The sequence below is a fragment of the Portunus trituberculatus genome, chromosome 14 (assembly GCF_017591435.1).
Source record: "Portunus trituberculatus isolate SZX2019 chromosome 14, ASM1759143v1, whole genome shotgun sequence".
NCBI lineage: Eukaryota > Metazoa > Arthropoda > Malacostraca > Decapoda > Portunidae > Portunus > Portunus trituberculatus.
The window spans coordinates 126,771-132,625 of NC_059268.1; positions in this window are offsets into that span (position 1 = coordinate 126,771).

A 5,855-nucleotide genomic window follows, 5' to 3' on the forward strand; every position below is an offset into this window, starting at 1 on the left:
ACATGCGGGAGTAGGATACTCTTGAATAGGAGCAGTCTTGGTATTTCCTTTATTGAGAGCACAACCAACAACTGAGATACGTGATTAGTGATGTCTCGTGACATATTTGGCCAATAATACTTAGTACGTGCCATTGCAATGGACTTATCACGACCAGGATGACCTGTGTGAGGGAGATCATGAATAAGAGACAGTACAGTAGGAATCAAACTATCTGGAATGACAAGTTGAGTCACTAGTTGATCATCAATCATTACTTTACGTTGCAAGATGTCATCTTGTAAGCTAAATTCAGACAAGGGAACAGGCAATTTTGGCAAAACAGAGTGATCATCAAACTGTAAACACTAGATGACTTTAGACAAGGTAGGATAACTTTTCTGAGCACTGGCTAATTCAGCAAGGGAAAAATTTGACACTTGAGTAATTGAAGTAACTGCAACATTGCGGGACAATGCATCCGCTACTAAATTAGCGCGACCCGGCAGGTATTTGATGTCAGGATTAAATTCTTCAATGGTGAGGAACCATCTAGCTAGACGGCCAGATAAATTTTTGCCTTTGAAAAGTTGTGTGACGGCAACATGGTCATACTAGTATACACAGTAATTGGATAACCATAAATGATGTCACGGAAATGTTTAAGAGACCAAACTAATGCGAGAGCTCCTAGATTTGTTACTGAATAATGTGATTCACAAGCATTAAGTAAACGACTCGCGAAGGCAATGACTTGGGGACGACTACCCGGAACTTGTTGCATCAGGACAGAACCAATACCTTGAGACGATGCATCTGAACAGATCACAAAAGGCAAGTAGTAGTCAGGAAATTATAATACTGGAGCTTGTGTAAGAGCTGATTTAAGAACAGTGAAGCTGTAGTCATGAATTGCATCCCAATGAAAGGGTACATTTTTCTTCAGAAGACGCGTTAGTGGAGATGCAATAGTGGCAAAATTCTTAATGAACGCACGATAATATCCTGCTAATCCCAAGAAAGATCAGACATTGTTAGTCGTGGTTGGGGAAGGAAAGTCTTGAACAGCTTTGACTTTAGCGTTCGTAGTGTGAATACCATGGCGATCCACAACATAGCCAAGAAATTCAATACAAGAATGCAAGAATTGACATTTTGTGATGTTAAGCTTAAGACCAGCTTCTATGAATTTCTGTAACACTAGAGCAAGTTTGTGAAAGTGACTGTCTAAATCTTTAGAGACTAAAATTAAATCATCAAGATAGACAAACAAACCATCGCCAATAAGACCTTGGAAGAGTGAATTTACTAGTCGTTGGCAGGTTAGTGGAGAGTTACGAAGACCCATGGGGCAACGAAGCCACTCAAAATGACCTTTTGGCGTAGAAAATGCAGTAATGGGTCTGCTACTTGGAGACAATGGAATTTGCCAAAATCCACTTTTCAAGTCAAGTGTTGTGAATACTGTATTGTCCTTACTGATGGACTGTAAAATGTCACTAAGTACTGGTAAGGGATAATGGTCAGGAATTGTGACTTGGTTAACTTTCCTAAAATCAATGACTGCACAGTAAGAACCATCTTTCTTTGGCACAAGGAAGAGAGGTGAGTTCCATGGAGAGTACGACTCTTGAATAATACCTTCATCAAGCATGCCTTGCACTAATTTTTGAGCTACTTGACGCTGAGAATGAGGCAAGCGATAAGATGGAACATGTATAGGCCGCGTGTTAGGCTAAAGGTCAATATGATGCTGTACATGGTCAGTAACACCTAAAGGTTCACCTGGTAAAGCAATAGCGTGTCTGTGAGCTACAAGAATATCATAGAGACGCTGTGCTTCTGCAGGAAAATCTGCAACTTTGACATATGCCTCCAACTGAGTGATCAGTTCAGCTGAAGAGCAGGAACTAACAGACTATGAATCTACAGCTCCTATCAAAGGTGGAGAATCCTGAAAAGAAGCTTCATCTATCACACTAAAGGAACCAAGGTGCACGCCATCTTTAAGCGTAATGGACGAACCTGTGAGATTAGTGACTAAAGCATCAGTAAGGTGACCACATCGCATGGTAGAGAGTGTACATTCTAAAGCTAAACGCTGAATCCTGGCACTATCAGGATGTGAGATCACGCATGCGCCTACTGAGGCACAAAGAACACGCACTGGAACTTTAGTTGCTGAAGTAGGACCTATAAACTGGTCACCAACAATGACAGCCACACAACAATCCAAGGAGACAGAACGTTTCAACTCCGGGGACGAAGGTGCTAAGTTTGACTGCGGGGACGAAGGATTCTGAGTACACTGCAGTAACAGTGCTTCGTCAAAAGCAGGTAGACATGACTGTTCAAAATGTACGCGTAGTGAGGCAACTGTAAGAACAGAAACAGGCGAGTCTGAAGCATAATACATGAATCCATTATGGCTGACAGCATGATAACGGGGAAATATTGTAATATCATGTTTAACTAACTCATCATAGCCAAAGAGAGCATCACAGTTCAACACAAAATTTGTTACTACAAAAAATTTTACATCAAAGGTATAATCATGATTATGAAAGGACACAGGCAAAGTTACTGAACCAATAATATTGAGAGCCTTGAGCTGCATGAAAAATCTGGTTCTCTTTTGATAGAGGAACATTATACAATTTATTAAGGTGCTGGTAAGCACATTCTGTCAGTAAGCTACAGTCAGCTCCTGTATCAATGCAAACTGTGAAAGGAGAGCCATAAGTGTACCTTTGCAAATGAAGACGTCGCGCCGTTGCAGCAATAACTGTAGGAATCGACAGGACTGGCATGTCTGAGAGAATGTCTACGTTATGGGAGGAGAATGCTGGCGCTGGTAAAAATTTGACTGTGGTGAAGACACAGTAACATGTTGCTGATGCTGAAGATGTTGAATTTTAAAGCATTCTTCAGAAGAATGAATACTTGGACCATGAATAAGGCAAGACTTAGGTGGTCTTTCAGGAATTGGACGCGACGCAGGACGTCCCTGCCGAGAAGACGATCTCGGGCGACTGGGCACAGAGCGTGTGACATGACGGAAGCCTTGAAGAGACTCATAGTGAGAAAGACGCTGAGCTGAGGGAGAACGCGCTGCATTTCTTTCATGATGCTGTCGCAAAAAACGTTTAATGGTATGTCCCTGTTTGTGACAGTAAGTACAGGCATACACAGCATGTTGCTTATCAGAAGCTGGTGCACTAGGTTGTGAAGTCTGGTTAGCAGAATTTAAAGGTGAAGTAGCAGTAGTGGAAGCTACAACGTGCACGTGAGCTGGATGTTCTTTTAATTTAGAAGCAATTTTAGATGAGAAATCAAGTAGATTATCTGTCTGAGTGTATGTAAGTGTAGACGCAATTCTGCGCTCACTAGGGTTCAAAAAGTTAATGTAATAGAGAAATTCAATTATATCATGAAATCGCTGCTCAGACATTGTACCATTAGTAATCCAATTTGAAGCTTTAAGTGAATCAACAGCAGCAGAAGCTAATTCAGCAGAGCGAGGAAGAGCTCTTAAGCAATTGAGGACACCAAAATTGTTAGTCATTGTATCTGCTCCGTCAAAGACCCACTAGAATGAATCTGGCTGTTGGGGCATACTAAATGCTTGTAAGAAATTTGCTCTGAAAGCGTTATAATCATAATTCAGGGTTTTAGGATTGAAAGCAGTAGCCGACATTAAATCAGCAGCAATAGATTTTGGCTGTAACTGAGAACGCACAAAAGAAATTTTATCAACACCTGAAGTGATGTTAGAGTTGCAAATACTGTCTTCACATTGTTGCAAGAATTGTAAAGGAGAATACTGAAAGATGTTATCACCACCAAACTTCTGGATTGAAGGATCATGGTGTAAGAGTTTAAAAGTTGGAGCAAGCACAGGGCTTTGAAACAATGTAGAAGGAACAGGAGGGGCATTAGCAGTAGTAGTAGGAGTTGTAGTAGTAATGTAGTAAGGGTAGATGAAGTAGTAGTAGTAGTAGTAGTAGTAGTAGTAGTAGTAGTAGTAGTAGTAGTAGTAGTAGTAGTAGTAGTAGTAGTAGTAGTAGTGACAGTATTAACTGTGGTAGTAGTAGTGTTATTATCAAGAGAAGACATGGTGCAAGAATAAAGCTTACCACAGCGTAGCAATATAAAAAAAAAAAAATAAAATAAGTAAAAACAGCAATAAAGTAAGGTGTTATAGTTACACTCTGAAGCAAAATGGAAGTAACTACGTCCAGGGCTCACTCAAAAACACACACTTGGGCAGTACATCTCGTAGCACCAAGTGGAGTACAGAGCACAGCACAGTCAAGCTAGGACGGGCATATATATTAGTTTTTCATAATACACCAGGCATTGCAATTGGTATCAAAAGTACATGGAAGTACTGCTGAGAAAACTTCATGCAGTGATTTCAATACTGAATAAAAAAAATTAGAGATGGTACAATTATAAAAATAAATATAACACTTGGGACAAGATGCAAATCAAGCATGATACTCAAAAATAATTCACTAGAGTGGTTATACTGAAAACACTCAATAAGTATTCAATGGAACACAATGACATACATTACCATACACCATACACTGGCTGGGATATCAGCAGCAATGAAAACACATCACAGACACACATTTCATAATCAGATGCAGTAGTAGTCTCAGTCTGCGATGAAAATCCAGGCATGAACATACAAAAATATAATGAAAATCACACCTAAACATGAAAAAAAATCAAAAGGGAAAAAAATTCAGAGGAAAATAATTACAGGTAGTGTAAGAAAAATAATACAGAAAATAAAATAACTAGCCAACAGCATGGGCAGACAGAAAATGCAGAGAAAACAATGAAGTATAAGCAGAAAGCAATAGAAGAGAGCAAGAAACAAAGAAACAGAAAAATTTCAAGGTCACTCAAGCAGAAACAGTAATAAAATAACAATGCACAAAAAACACTGTTGCACTTGTAAATAACACTGTAGCACTAGCAAATTAAAGAAAATGCATCAAATAATTGAGCTTATGAGGCTGCAAGGGTAATATAATCAAAAAGCAGACCTACACACAAGAAAAACATATGGTACTAGGCTACAAAGACATTTAAATCATCCGTGGCTGTGATAGCCAATCTGAGACAAGGGCAAAGGTGCCGTAACGAATCACCGAAGAGCCCGGTAAAATATCAAGATAGCGGCCAGACAGGAGCCAATCAGAGCACAAGATACAGGTAGCAGCGTCCCACAGCCAATGGGAGAAGCTGAAACATTCAAACATTAAGAGACAAGACGCGAGAATTAGTGGCGCCAAGGCGAGAAAAAGCAGATTAAAATGCAATAAACACCACAAAATAAACTCACTGACTTACCCTGAAGGAACTACCCCAACGTATCTGTGTAGAAGGGTGTAGAAGGGAGCATCAGATGAGGTGTGGAGTAGCTGAGAAGCATAAGATGGCGCCAGGACTGACCTTGGCGGGAAAACACACTGTAATCGCCTAAAAAACTCACAGCAAGCACAAAAGTATGTTATACTTATACAAAAGACGGCAGAAGCTGGAGGGGTGGCGGAGGGGCTGACAGGTGGCACTTGAATCACAGCTCACGAGAGCGAAGGAGTGCGTGTGTCGGCTTGCTACACGTAGCGATTTGATACGCAGCAAGGTGCACGTGGCTTCACAACACTAGTTGAGAGCACAGCAGTCTATCAGGCAGTCAGGCAGTCAACTCAACTCAACTCAACCCAATTCCGCTGGTCAGAGCTACGACCCTTCACAGATTTACCTGCAGCAGGGTTTGTCCCAGTGCACTGGCACCCTAGTGGCTGTGCGCTCGGGACTTTCGGACTGCACATCTGCCAGGCTGCCCGCTTGTCTTG